A 16,094-nucleotide genomic window follows, 5' to 3' on the forward strand; every position below is an offset into this window, starting at 1 on the left:
TCCTTTATTTGTTTTCACCGAATTTAAATTGTGTTCAGCTTACTCTATTGTGTTATTACTTGTTGTGTTCCGCTGCTAATTGGTACTCCCATTTTTTATTGCAAGCACTGTATTATTATTGTCATTATGCATAGTTTTGTAGAGATATCGTACTATATTAGTTCTCCACTTATACTTATCCAGGTTATCTAGTCCAGTAGATGTCTTGACTGTCCCCGTCACTACTCCACTGAGGTTAGTTTTGATACTTATTAGGTACCGTTGTGGTGTACTCATACTACGATTCTGCACAATTTTTGTGCAGATCCAGGTATTTCGGAGTCAGTCGATCGTTAGATAGCGGTACGGATCTTGCGGTGGAGACTCAAGGTAAACCTGCTGCGGTATTCGCAGGCTTCGAGATCACCTGCCGATGTTGTAATTGCATTGTTTTATCTTTATTTCAAAACAGTTATATTTAGAGGTTTTCTAGCAAACTCAGTAGAGCTTATGACTATTGGTTTTGGAATTGTAAATTTGTATAAAGATTTCTATTCGCATTTGTCAGTCGTTATTGAATATTGTTATTATTTACGTAAATATTAGGCTTACCTAATCTCTAAGACTAAGTGCCATCACAACTTCCTACGGAAGGAAAATTTTGTTGTGACAGGATTAAACTTGACTTATAGTCATTGACCATGTAAATAAAATTTTACTTTATCACTTTAATTAATTTGATATAAATAGAAGGTTATTACTTGTTCCAAATTTCAGCTTACTAATTTCAGTTATTCTAAAAATTAATTGTAAATGACCTAATAATAAAAAATAATTACGTAGTCAATTAAACTCATTTTCATCCTTCATATTTTGTCAAGTGCAAGCATTTCTGGGTTTGCTTAAACTTTATGTACGAAGGAATCAAACTCAACTCTTTTTTTGGTGTTAGAGTTAGATGCCTGCTGTTGTGAACATGTGTGACTCAATATGGGATTATGGGCCATAAGTGTGCAACAAAGCTGATCCAGTTGGGAGTATTGGGCCTGGAGCTGAATTGAGAAGAGGCCCAGTGACTAAACAACCGAATAGAATGCTAGGACATTATATTTGGGATTCAGGGGGAATACAGGGCATGCGAATTATGTTGAAGCTTGCGCTCAAGTATGTTCTCTCATTTCCTCTTTTGACTCTGTGTCTCTTCCCCTTTCTTCTTAGCTTTAGGTTGCACTTTCTCTTCTCATCTACTCTCTGTTTCCTTTAGTGTTGTTGTTTTCTATTGTTCAATTAATAGTTGGTTATTGTAATTCGGTTTAGTGAGTTAATATAATCAGTTGGTTTGGGTGTAATATCCAGTTTGTTTCATTTGTGCTTTCATCCAGAGGTCTTCAATAGAGGACCAAATCTTTCGAACTATCGATGATTCAATAAAGGGCGTGAAGGATTTGTGGTCGAAGGATATCGCTGAAATTCGTTTATTGTTACATGAGTTGGTTGAAAACCTTACAACGAGTAAGTCTACCCCGGTGGAATTCCCACGATTCATTCGTGAGGATACAAAGTTATGGATTTTCATGCTGAACGCTACTTTGAATTCTATGGCACGTCGGAAAACAATAAAATATTACGTGCATCTATTTACCTAGACGGTGAGGCATTGGAGTGGTTCTGATGGCTTCTTCGGAACAAGCAATTGACGGATTGGGAACACTTTGCTGTAAAAGTACGAATTCATTTTCGTAAACAGCATCTCGCATTGCCGGAAGGTCACATGGCTATAATTAAGGAATATTCTATGGAAATTGAAGCCTAGGTATTCGACAATATGTCACATGGCTGTTGTTGTTCCAAGTTGTTTGCTACAGAGAGATCAGATGTTAACGCCCTTACTGATGCAATGGAATCTGATTCAAATCATGGAAACTCATAGGATATCCAGGTGTTTGATGAAAGCTCTCACTGAGATGAGGTTAGTGCTTCTCTTATCCAATCTACACATGGGTCTGAACATCTAGCTTCGGCAAGTATCAATCCAATTAAGGGATCCTCAACAACACGCGAAGGCAAGGTGTTTGATAATTTTTCTCAAGGAGCTGGGCAAATGTTTCAAGAGTTTTCACCTATGGTAGATGACTTTGAGATTATTTGTCCTGTTCTCAGCAAAGAGCTAGAGTCGGAGAGTGAAGATTGTGGAAATACACTTCTCATTATCCCTGCCTATAGACATCCTTTTATCATTGGCAATGGAGAAGGTAGCATAGTTACATATGAAGATGACAAGCACTCTAGAACTATGGGAAGAGAAAACCAACTATCCTACTGTTGCTTTGCATTTACTGTTTGTTGTTGACAAGGTCAAGCAGATATTGTTGCATTTTCTGCTTTACTCGAACCTTGAGGGCAAAGTTCTTTTTGAGGCGGGAGGTATTGTTGTGAACTTGCGTGACTCAATATGGGATTATGGGCCAGAAGTGTGCAACAAAACTGATCCAGTTGGGAGCATTAGGCCTGGAGCTGAATTGAGAAGAGGCCCAATGACTAAACAATCGAATAGAATGCTAGGACATTATATTTGGGATCCGGGGGGAATACAGGGCATGCGAATTATGTTGAAGCTTGCGCTCAAGTCTGTTCTCTCATCTCCTCTTTTGACTCTATATCTCTTCCCCTTTCTTTTTAGCTTTAGGTTGCACTTTCTCTTCTTATCTACTCTCTGTTTCCTTTAGTGTTGTTGTTTTCTATTGTTCAATTAATATTTGGCTATTGTAATTTGGTTTAGTGAGTTAATATAATCAGTTGGTTTGGGTGTAATATCCAGTTTGTTTCACTTGCCTATCCACAACCCTTTGTGAGGATAAGTGTTGTTGGCTTGCTACACCGTGAACTACACCTAATTAAAACTGTATTAATGCGTTCCACTATGTTTATTGGCAAAATATTAAACTAATTGGTATGTTTTATAAGTTATATATTGAAACTTAGCGAGTTACCGAATAGACACTCCTACTTGACAGAGGTGTGTCTTTTGAATATCTTATGCTGAAATGGCATTTCCTGTGTTTTGCACTCGCAAATGGGCAATTGAACGTTTCTCCTTTTTGGTTGTCCTCAATATTTTTTAATGTTTCTAGATTTTATTTCATGGAGAGCCACAATGTCACCTTTCTCTTTCTTCATTATTTATATTCTTTCATATCCTTCATTTATGTCGTTTCTCCATTTTTACAAGATCGATACTTTTCCCATAATAGGCATTATATCACAATTCACAAAAGAAACATAAAGAAAATAAAAGATCAAGAAAATTACCAAATTTTGATAATTTGGAAGAACAAAGGAACAACTCGAGCTCAAGTTGAGCTCTAATGGAGGAATCCAGAATCTTCATATGGAAGAGCAAGAGTGAGAGATTTGGTGAAAATGAAAATTTTATTTTTTGTAATACCGTATTGTTACATATATACACGTGACTATCACCTCCACTAACTAACTTCTTGCTAAGTGACGGCTAAGCATGACTAGCTAACTGACTACTGCGTCAGCTCAACTATACAACCGATACAACTAATACAAAATACATAATCTCAACCCCCCCCCCCCCCAGTTGGAGGTGAGGTCCTCACAGCCAACTTGCTCAAAACGCTTCATTCCTATAAGGTCTTTGGCGAGAATGGCTGCCACCTGAACATGTGTAGCTATGTGATGCGAAGAGATCAATCTCTCTTGTAGTTTGTACCTGATAAAATGACAGTCTACTTCAGTGTGTTTTGTTCTTTCATGGAACACAAAATCTTTTGATATGTGTATAGCTGATTGGCTATCACAAAATATAGTACTCCCTCCGTTTCATATTAGATGTGGTAGTTTGACTCGGCCCGGAGTTTAAGAAAAAAGAAGAAGACTTTTGAAACTTGTGATCTTAAAAGCTTAAGGGATAAAAAGTTTGTGGGGCCATGACATTTGTGTGGTTATAAAAGCTTCTCATTAAGGGCAAATGGGTAAAATGAAAGAGTTTAAAATTGAATTATTTCCAAATTTAGAAATGTATCATTTATTTTGAAACAGATTAAAAAGGAAAGTACTTCATCTGATATGAAACGGAGGGAGTAACATGTTTGGAAAAGAGAACAGAGTAAGACAATTCACCAACTACCTTTCTTTGTGATTTGTACTCCGTTTCTACTAAACACAGTGAAATAGTTTCCTGCTTAATAGATTCTCAACTAATGAGACTGTCACCTAAAAATACTATGTATCCACTCACAGATCTTCTAGAATTAGGGCATGCTACCTAGTTTTAATCACGGCAAGCCCTAATTGTGCAATCACTGTCATTAGACATGAAGACACCTAAGGTTGGGTCATTCTTCAGGTACCTCAATAGGTGGAATGTTGCCTTCAAGTGTGGTTCTCTAGGATTCTGCGTGAACTAGCTCATGTATTGTACATTGTAGGACAAATCCAATTTGGTAATAGTAAGGAAGTTTAGTTTGTCAATCAGTTTTATGTAGTAATGCCTCATTTGTTTGCATTTAACGGATGTTTGAATCTTAATCATTCAGATCTCGGATATTAAGTGCGTTTATTTTTAAATTCTGAATCATAATTATTCAGATCTTAATCGTTAAGTGTTTTTTTTTACTTCACAACCACTTAATGAGTCTGAATAGGTTGTATGATTAAGATCCATGATAGAGACTTAATTTCATTAAGATGCTATCATCCATATTGATTATTAATTGTCGTCACCGCTTACCATTATCAACTACCACCATGCCGCCGCCGCCACCGCCACCACCATACTCAACCACCACTATCCTCAATCATAGCCGCCACCATAATCGACTACCACCACCCATCATCCCCACCACTCCCACCATCATCATTCTCAACCACAAACAACATTCATCCACTTCAACTACCACAACTAACCACTTCATCACCATCATAAACCATAATCGCCACTGCCTATGATAACTAGGGATTCTAGTCTATTTTATGCTCCTTTTTGCTTGAGTTTTAGATTAAAAGTGTATACATGTATTCCCAAAAGCTAACTTATTGTGCTTGTTTGCAGTGTTTGGTCAAAAAGAGACAAGAAAGTCAAAATCGACTCAAAAAGGAGTGAAACCTGCACAAGTCAAAGCTGATTCAACTGAGCACTATAGCGAAAAATCAACTGCGGGTGCGGAGGACCAACCGCTGAGGCGGTCTTGATTGCTCGATCCATGGTGGCAAGGTTTAGAGAGATGCATTTTTTTGGGATTGCAAGTTATCGATGTCCGTGGTGCTTTTATGCGGCAATGGTGCCTCTACCGCGACAGCGGTCCTTTTATCGTGGTCAGCGGAGGAGAGATTCAGAAAGTCTGAAGTTGAGCTAAAAGTTGACGATCGCGGTCCGCACTTGATTTTACGCGGCCGCGGTAGCCTCACCGCTACAGCGGTCCATTTCCGCTGTCAGCGGTACCTCCGTCGGAGGCATTTTTATTCGAAAAATTTAGTTGTGTATAAATACTTCTTTTTCAGATTTTTAGGTCATCTTTTTGTTTAGCTGAGCACGTGAACGCCGTTTTACCCTTTTTGAGTAATCTTAGAGCTTGTTTAACACTTAATCTTAGATTATTATCTTGTAATTACATTTTATAGCTTTTATTTCATCTCAATCTATGATTTCTTCTTAAATTATGAGTAGTTAAACCCATTAGCTAGGGTTGTGGCTCAACCCTAGTGTGCATATTTAATGGGTCTCCTATTTTAGGGCTTAGATGTTTATGGGTGATTGATATTTGGCCTGGTTTGTGCTTTTTATGTGGAATTGGTGGTTGCAAACACTAATTTGTGCCTTTTTGACTTAGGCTCTTCTTGAGAAAAAGAGCTTAAGTCTAGAAAATTTAGGCCAACAAGGAATTGGCCTAGAGATAGTAATACCCAACTTGAGCCAACTTTGTTTGCGCAAATTGAGCACCCAATTGGGCTTGAGAAAGCCAATTAGGACAAAGACACTCAAACTACCGAGAGGTATAGAGTGAGTATCTACGTGCATTGGCTATATCATGTTCTCAGCTATAACATTATTTCCCTAAGTTCTAGATCTCGTTAGATACTCACCTAGGAGTAAGTCACTTCCCTAATGCCTCTTTACCAATTTAGAAAACCCTACAAAAATATCTACTTAGCTTAATTTCATGCATCATTAATATTAAATTAGAAGTAGCAAACAAACAAAGAATGATTGGAAGTGCAAATAATAACATCGCACATTGCTAGATTAGATAGGAATCCAACTCCAAACATATCTTAGCTCCATGTGGATTCGATCCCGACCTTCTCGGGTAAAAGCTGCATCGACCACTCTTGCCACTCTGTAGTGGTGTAGGGTTGGCTCCAATTAGCTTATCATTATAAAGTATCACCACCCACCACTACATTCCTCAATCACAATTATCACCATCATCCGTCATTATTAACTATCTCCACTCACCACCACCATCATCAATCATAATCGCCACTACTACTAATCACCACTAGCTACTACCCTGAACCACCAACATCAACCAAACCTACCACCAACCACAGCCTCTAGTTGGCATTCACAAGCACCATCGTTAGCCATCACCACTAGCAACTACGATATTTTTATAAAATTATATATTTTACTGATAGAATATTAGATTAATTAATATTTTATTTGAATTTTATGTTTATTAATTTTCAAATAAAGATAAATTTTATACATTCAGATGTTAAAAATCAAACAGTGTTAATCATTTAGTATTCAGATCTTAATACACATCTTAATATTCAGATGTGTATTCAGATTCAGATATCTTAATCTTAATACACATCTTGATATTCAGATGTGTATTCAGATTCACACGTCTTCATTTAAAAAAAAACAAATGAGGCCTAGGTTGGATCAGATAATGTTGCACCCTTATTTGCCTTTAACTTCACAGTAGTATCAAGTGGTGAGGAAAAACTATTATAATAGTGGCAATCATACTCCTTCAATAGATCTAGAAAAAACTTCTTTTCTAAGATAATCACACCTTCTTCTTTATAGAGTACCTCCAGCCATAGAATGTAGTGTAATCTGCTCAGATCCTCGATTCTGAATTGTCATGTAAAATATCTTTTAGCTATATGATTTCCTGCATGTCTGTACCTTTGATGATTACATCATCCACTTACACAATATGTTTACACAATATGTTGTAGAGGATTCTGTCTTTTTGCAAAAGAGATATTCAGCGAGCGTGCATAACCTCTTGGATATAAGGCTTCAGTTAATTTGGCATACCACTCTCTACTAGCTTATTTCAAACCATAAAGGGATTTGTTTAGTTTGCAAACCATCCCTGACTCACTGACTTCAAGACCTGGTGATTTTCCATACACATTTTTCATGCAATTCTCCATAAAGAAATTCATTATTTACATCCAGTTGAGAAATGGTCCGTTCTCTTTATTACAATGGCTATAAGGGCCCTCACTGTGGTCATCTTTACAATATAAGAGAAAGTTTTTGTGTAGTCTACACTAGTTTGTTGAGTATAACCTTTCACAATCAATTTAGCCTTGAATCCCTCTATATTCCTATCTGCCCAGTGTTTTAATTTATATACCCACTTGCAGCCAATTGCTTGCATACCAGGTGGAACAAGAACTAGACCCAATGTGTTATTGGCATGAAGTGCTTCAAATTTCTCTGTCATGGCTGCTTGCCAAGCAGGGTTAATGGTTGAATCTTATATGAAGATGGCTCACCAGCATTGCAAACATAGATAATAAAATTTTGACTATTATGAATTAATAAATCAGGTAAAATATGATGATTTAATGAAAATAAATTATTGAGGGATAATGGACTGGTATGCTTGTCAGTAGTGTGTGATTGTGGTTTTAGGTTTGGGATAGAGCAAATGTAATCATGTAAATGAGTAGGCAACTTGTGTTCCCTGTGAGACCTTCTTGGTGTCAGTCCAGGCTCAGGGGAAGGTTGAGGTGTACTCATGAAAATTGATTCAGGTAAAACATATGAACTTAGAGAATGTGAAAGAATACATGACTTTGTAGAATGATCATGTGTTAATTCATGGTGTCAAATGGTAGTACTACTGCAACCTCTTGAATTGTAATCTGGAGGACAAACTATTTGCGTATGTACATTAGTAATGAAAGGGATTGAGTTAAAAACTATAGGGATAATTGAAGCATCATGGGAAATAATGAAGGGAAAGACACTTTCAATAAGAACTACATCTCTAGAAATGTTTATCTTTTTAGTGGCTAGATTTAATACTGTGTAACCCTTTGTATCAAAAGGATATCCAACAAAAATATGTGATACAATTCGAGGTTTAAACTCATCCCTGTGAACCCTTGGTATAGTGGGAAAATAGAGGAAACCAAACTTCATAAATGCCCTTTGTAGTTCATAAGGACATTTATTCTGGAGATAGGTAGTTGGAAATCTATTTATGAAATATGTGGTTGTTAATACACATTCTCCCCAATATTTGACATGCAATTTTGATTGGAATAAGAGTGTCCTAGCAGTTTCAAGAAAATACTTGTGCTTTCTTTCAACCATATTATTTTATTATGGTGTATAAGGACATGTCTTTTGATGAATAATGTCCTTTGACTGGAAAAACAAGGATACCTATGCATTAGTGAATTTCAGATTATTGTCTGATTTTATGGTCTTAAGGTTGGTTTGAAATCGAGTTTTAACAAGAGAAATGAAAGCTTTGATGACCATTTCTTTTACTTCTCACAAGGAGAGTCCAGGCGGATCTACTATAACCATTTATCATAGTAAAAAAGTATTTGTGGTTGTAATGGATTATTGTATGATAGGGAATCCATAAATCAACCTGCAATAGGTTAAAAATATTATTGTTGGTGCTTGTTATGTTAGGAAAATACAATCTTGTTTGCCTAGTCATTGGACAGATTGCGCAAAGAAATGATTGTATAGGTGATTGGTATAAAGGATATCCCTCTCATCTTAGCAAAAGGTGCAAAACCAAATTTGTTATGCCACAATACATTAACATCATTTCCATTAGACAAAAAATAGTAAGATTTCTAATCAGAAAATTGTGTCTTCTTGCAAGTAGAGTTATTTACAAAAGGGAATAAATGACATTGGGAACTATTTACATTGTAGGAGTGAAGTTGAGGATACGAAACAGAAAGAGTTGAAATTGAAGTTGAGCTTATATCCTTTATACAAAGTGAGCAAAGTAGATAGAGGTCATTCCTGATCTTACCAATTTCTAGTTCTTTGAAGGGGCATGCAATATACAACAAGTATTAGTGAAAACAATCAAAGAAATAATGTAACGATACGGTCGGTCATTTTGAGAGTTGTAGCCTCGCTCTCCTATTTACAGCTCATTTTGTGCTTTATAGTTGTTATGTGATTTGCCGGGTTAGTCGGATCGGATCCTGAAGGATTTTTGTCACGACCCAAAATCCGTTAAAGGTCGTGATGGCGCCTGACACCACTGTCAGACAAGCCAACACCGAATAATTAATTTAATTCTCACTTTAATATTTTTAAAATCATAAATGTCATTCAATTTAACTACTAAAAGATGAACTTTACAAAAATATAACAATGTTTTCCAATTTCAACACTGAATATTCCATAATCCTCCCAGGACCCGGTGTCACAAGTGCATGAGCGTTTACTAAAGAATAAAATAAAATACAATAATTGTCCGGAATACAAATTTGGACGGAAAGGAAAATACCAATACTCTGAAGGAGACTCTGTTAGCTGCGGATCGCACATAAGATGCAGCTCGCCTCAAGTCCCTGTATCAACCACACCGCTGCATTGACAAGACCACGAAATGTGTGTGTGTGTGTATATATATATATATATATGTCAGTACAACAAGTGTAGTATGCGTACAAAAATACCGCGTACCCAGTAAGTATCCAGTCTAACCTCGAAGAAGTAGTGACGAGCAGCCGACTTCGACACTTACTAGTGGTTCGAATATAATAATGTGATATTCTAATTAAGCATAATTTATAAAGATAACAATAAAACTCGGAACAAGAAATAACTGGATAATTCTTTCATCATATTAAAGAACCCCAAGCACTTCCGCCATTTAAAATATTTGATTTCTCAAACAACGTATTTATGAAAATTATAAAAGGATTTCTAGTTCTATTATCACACATGAATTCTACCAAGGACGTTGGTCCCGATCCAACCTAAATGTAAATTGTGCACTGCCAAGGGTCAAACTGTACGAATCATAAATGCATCTATAAATTTCTCCGCTCTCGAATCATACATGCGGTGCGATCCCCGCTCGCGAATCATATATGTGATGCGGTCAAATATAAATTTAAAAAAATACCCCGCTCGCGAATCATACTTGCGACGCGGCCAAATATATGTTTAACATTTAAATTATATCTCTTTCTTGATTATTTTTAAAATAATAGAAATTCAACTTGAAACTTTTTAAGAAAATTAGCCTGCTCGCGAAACATACGTGTAACGCGGTTACACATAGATTTCTTAAGCTATTATAATATTTTTCAATTCTTTTTGAAATTCAAATGAAAACTTTTAAATCTTAAATTCTTCAAATTTCAACTCTTTCAAGGAAATTATTACTCAACCGCAATCTTGTTTCTTCTCAGGCAGCCCACAAACATAAATCGGCAACGATATCAACAAGGCATAATGTAAACCTAGACTATGTGGGCATAGACATAGCTAGTAGCTACGTACGGACACTCGTCACCTCGTGCGTATATAGTCCCCCACAATTAAAAGCACATATTAAATTATTTCATCTATGGAGTTAATTCCCTCTTACAAGGATAGAAAGGAGACTTACCTCGTCTGAAGGCCTACTTTTCGGTCCAAGTATAAGCTCAAACCCCTAAATCGGTGCCGAACAATCCAAAACTATTCAAATGGTGTATAAACAAATCAATATACGCTCAAAAGTTCATATTCCAACTATTAAGGTGATTACCCAACTCTATATGCAAGATTCCTAAAATTTACCCCCGGGCCCACGTGCCCGGATTCCACAAATTTTTAAAGATAAACTTTACCCATAACCCCACGAACTTAAATATATAATTTGTTTCAAATTTCATGCCCAATTTCGTGGTCAAAATCCAAAAATACTCATTTCTAGGTTTTTTTACCAAAACCCCAAGTTTTCACTAATTTTTCATGAATTTCTATGTTAAAATATATATATATAATCCAAGTATTTAACTTGCAATATGTGGGAATCACTTACCTTGACATGATTGATGAAAACTAAGCTCCAAAATCGCTCCTAGGTCGGCTCCCATGGAGGAAATGAGATGAAATGAGACAAACTCATTTTTTCAAACTTATACTCTACCCAGACGACCCTTCTTCGCGTTCGCGAGCCCCCCATCGCGTTCACGATGAACAAAATTCTCAAAAGCCATTTCCAAACTCTTCTTAGATAGCTTCTAGTATAATAGGTTATATCTTTTTGTACAAAATTCCAAATGACAAATAGTTTAATATTTTGAAAACTAGATACCACGATCTATAACTTTCATGATTTAGTCATCTCCCAATTCCTTATAGGTTTTGAGATATAAGCTCCCAACATCATCCATGTGAAATACAAATTTCTTCTTTATCTTCCCAGATAGCCTGTAGTGTACCAGCCATAATGTTTCGTACACAAATCCAAATGCTAAATGGTGTACCTTTCTGAAAACTAGACACAAAGTTCTACAACTTTTATTTTTGGATCATCTCCAAATTCTTTATAGATTATGAGATATGAGCCTCTGAAATCAAACCTCCGTAACAGAGATTTTTTTCTTCGCGGACGCGACGAGCAAAATCCCAGAAGCCAAATCCTTCTTCGCGAACGCCAAGTACAACACCAGACACCAGCACTAGTTACTGCAAAATAGCCCGAAATGATCCGAAACCATCCGAAACACACCCGAGGCCCTCGGGGCTCCGTCCAATCATACAAACCAGTCCCATAACACAACACGGACCTGCTCGAGGCCTCAAATAACATCGACCAACATTGAAATCATGAATTGCACCCCAATTTAAGCTTGATAAAATTTAAAACTTCAAACTTCTATATTCGATGTCGAACACAAGTCACATTCGACATTACGGACCTACTCCAATTTTCAGAATCGGAATCCGAACCCGATATCAAAAAGTCCACTTCCGGTCAAACTTCTCAAAAACCTTCAAATTTCTAACTTTCACCAAATGACCCCAAAATGACCTATGGAGCTCCGAATCCACTTCCAGACGCGCTCCCAATACCAGAATCACTATGCAGAGCTAGTCCTAGACTTGAATCCTAAACAGATATCGATAACATTGAAATACACCTCAACCCAAATTTATGAAATTCTTCCAAAATACCAAATTCCATAATAGGCACCAAAATGCTCCCGGATCATCCAAAACCAGATCCGGACATACGCCAGATCCAAAATCATCATACAAATATGTTGGAACCTTTAAATCCCGATTCCGAAGTCGTTTACTCAAAAATCATACTTTAGTCAATTTCTGTTTCCGAATTTTGAATTTTCTTTCCAAATCAATTTCAAACTTCCTAAAATTCAATTTCGACCATTCATACAAATCATAATACCTAAAGTGATGCTGCTTATAGCCTCAAACGATCGAGCGATGCGCTAGAGCTCAAAACAACCGGTCGAGTCATCACATTCTCTCCCACTTAAACATACGTTCGTCTTCAAACGTGCTAAGAACTGCTCTGGAGTTTTCTGAAATGACTGGTTAACACCTCGTGTACTCACCTGTGCTATCACAACTCAGTTGAGCATATTAGCTCGAGCTAATATGAAGATATTCCTTTTTTATTCAGCCAAATGGGATTTTAGAGCCCAATTCCAACATTCAGAATTCTCCGCCTGGCCCGCACTACAACATACTGCATCTGTAGCTACGAAATACATTGTAGCGAAATATGAAAAATTTCGTGGCTAAACACTTTAGCCACAATATTTTTTTTCCGTAGCATTCGTAGCAAAATATAGCGTAGCTAAATGTTAGCTACAAACTTTACATGATCCGTGGCTAAGGACTAATACTTATTGCCACAAATCTTTTTTATGTTGTAGCTGTGATGGTAAAAAAATCTTGCCACAAAAAATATACTTGTAGCAAGTGGTTTTATTCTATTGCCACGACAAATAAAATTTGTAGCTTTCTTCATATTGTAGCCACAAGATTTTGTATTGTAGCAAGAGATATAATTTGTTTGCTACACAAGCTCAACTTTTGTGGCTAAATTTATAATTTACTCTCGTGGCAATAGTACTTGTGTTTAGCTATGAATTCCATAATTTCGTAGCAATAGACTGAAGAATTTGACACGATCAGCTTTAGCTACAAGAATTTATAGGTTGTAGCTAACAATCCATATTTTAGCATCAAATATATAAATTTTTAGGAAAATATTTTTTCTATTAATAAATGATATACATTAGTAAGAATACATAATTAAAGGTTCAACAATATCATTCAAGATAAATTAAAATATTGATATACTCAAAATGTAACGGTATTCTTTTACAAGAGAAAGAATAATTTCATACAGATCCACAGTACATAACTCTTTTACAACACGAATAATAAAGTTCAAAAAAAAAAACGAGCTAATGTGAGACTGGATAGTGATGGTAACCTTTAGCGGCCAGTGAAGAAGTGAAAACCCAAAAGTGCTCCAATGTTTTTCTAATACCAGGTTTTGATGGCGAGTTGAGAGACATTAGTGGATTGTATTTGTACCAAATGCGTGAAAGAGATTGTTGTTCTTGTGGATATCAAGAAGGCAGGCACAGTAAATAAGATCTTATAGCACTCCATCGATTATCTCACTCGGTGACACCACCTCCTGATCCAGCAAGACGGCAATGTTACCCTCTTGATCTTGCAGGACTACCAACCTATATATACAAAAATGACATCCACACCATAAGGTTAGTACATTAACTAGTTGGGACTTGTCAATTACGTTTGAACATAACAACATTTCCTTTGGCAGGGTAAGATTTTGCTAGAAACAAAAATCCGCTTCTTTAAAACCTTAAGATTATTAATGCAATGTATATACCAAAAGACTTGCAAACCGTTCAAAACATAAGCCTTATTTAACTCTTCTTAATTTGAAGTGCAACACTATAAGAAAATACTACCAATATCAAAAAGTTGCATTTCTTCTTTGTATCTAATAACTAGGCATTTCCAACTCTTAAGTCTTGTAAATCCTTATGTTTGTAACTGCCAAAAAATTATATTCTCATATTTCTCGGCTCAAGGAAAAAGCACAAGCTAAACCAGTTCAACATCACACTTGTTTCATAACAACAAATAGTCCTAGAGTACTCTAAATAAAATATCAGAAGTTCTACATATTTTAACAAGAATTTTGTAAACACTTCATCCTTCAGTATGTAGTATATCCAAATGAATTTGTTTTGAGAAAGAGTGAATTATTATACATACCTCATGGTTATTAAACTTGTTTGTTTTTACATTAATGCCCATAACACAATTGCCTAAAAAGACAAAAAAAAAATTCTTGTTAATTCTTTTACAAGAATTTATAACAGATAACAAAAGAGAAAAGTACAAATCAACAAAAGAATTAAAAAAACTTGTAGACTTTTTAAACTTCTTAAAGAATCTTCATCCCAATTTTGTAATGTTGCTTTGTTGTTTCAGTCCATGAACTATGGCTCCTCCCAAAATTACCACTTCAAAATCTTCAAATTTTCACTCACTATATATAAAAAATAGGACAGAATATTAAATTGCTGAATAATTCGCAAATTAAAACCAAAAATTCATGTCAAGTAGGTATGAGAAAATTAGCAAACCGTAAAATATAGAGATACGAGCTTACCTCTTCTGCTCAAGAATAGAAAAGCTATGGGGTTCTCTCTCACTCTTCTTCTTTGTCGTTCTCGCATTTTTTAGTCTAGCCATGGTTGAAGAAAGAATTGGAAAAGTGGGGAAGGAGATGTGGGGGTGGGATTGGCGGCGGAAAAGAATAGAATGTAGTTTAGGTTTTGGTGCTTTTGCTTTGGGCCAATTGCAATTAGTGTTTTTCGTTCCTTTACTTGTTATTATATTCTTGTGTATTGCTTTCTTTTATTTCTTAATTAATACATCTTAATTCAGTACAAATACAAAGAAATGTAAGTGCTAACAATTATAACTAAGAACACTACCTACGAAAATATAAAAAGAATACATATATAATTTATGTTAAGTAACATAGAAAAAATAAATTATTTGCATAAAATAAAGATATTCTTAATTAATTTCATCCTATATGATATTGTTAGTAGTTTGTTATATACTCCTATTTTTATTATATTAGATTCATATTTTAGTGTTTAATTAGATTTATAAAAAAAATTATGCTTATTCAAATTGAATAATTCGTGATCAATGTGAATAATTACAAGCACAAAGTTATACATTTACTGTATAACTACATTTTTTTTAAATTATATTAGAAAATCACAAGTACTACTTAGTTTGATATGAATTATTATATACTAATTAATTTTTTATACACTCATTTATCAAGCAATATTAAATTCTTAATTTTTTGAAAGACAAAATCCTCTTACTGTATATGAATTATATTAAATTCTTAATTCTTTGATTCAGTAATATAAAATATTTATTGTACAGTGTAGTTAGTACAATATTATACTAGTTGTTTAAATTTGATATAGTTAGTCATGTACATAATTGAGGGATATAATTTAATTTTTTTAAATTATAATTGAAACTTATACAGTCAGATCTCTCTATACAACATCCTTATACAACAAGCACTTACTTTAAAAGTCAAATTTTTCTCATAACCGATTTTTATATTATGTTATAATATGTATCCAGCATTCTAGAGGTACGGGGATCGATACCCCGCATCTCCATTGTTACTACTCCTTCGGGGTAGGGATAAGGTCTTCATACATACTAACCTTCCCAGATCCCACTAGTGAGATTTTACTAAGTTGTTGTTGGTGTTGTTGTTGATGATGATGATGATGAT

The 16,094-nt window shown here is 35.3% G+C and overlaps 1 long non-coding RNA gene across 1 annotated transcript; it reads right to left on the reverse strand.

Annotated features, from left to right (window-relative positions):
- Positions 1 to 13,588: 13,588 nt before the first annotated feature.
- LOC138882381 (uncharacterized) lies at positions 13,589 to 15,101 on the reverse strand. The gene is made up of 3 exons (XR_011403978.1): positions 14,928 to 15,101; positions 14,528 to 14,804; positions 13,589 to 13,968 (listed from the first exon to the last, which is right to left on the reverse strand). It is a non-coding gene; the product is annotated as an uncharacterized lncRNA (long non-coding RNA).
- Between the last annotated feature and the right edge of the window lie 993 nt (positions 15,102 to 16,094).

Source organism: Nicotiana sylvestris, chromosome 11, assembly GCF_000393655.2.
Source record: "Nicotiana sylvestris chromosome 11, ASM39365v2, whole genome shotgun sequence".
In the NCBI taxonomy this organism is placed as follows: domain Eukaryota; kingdom Viridiplantae; phylum Streptophyta; class Magnoliopsida; order Solanales; family Solanaceae; genus Nicotiana; species Nicotiana sylvestris.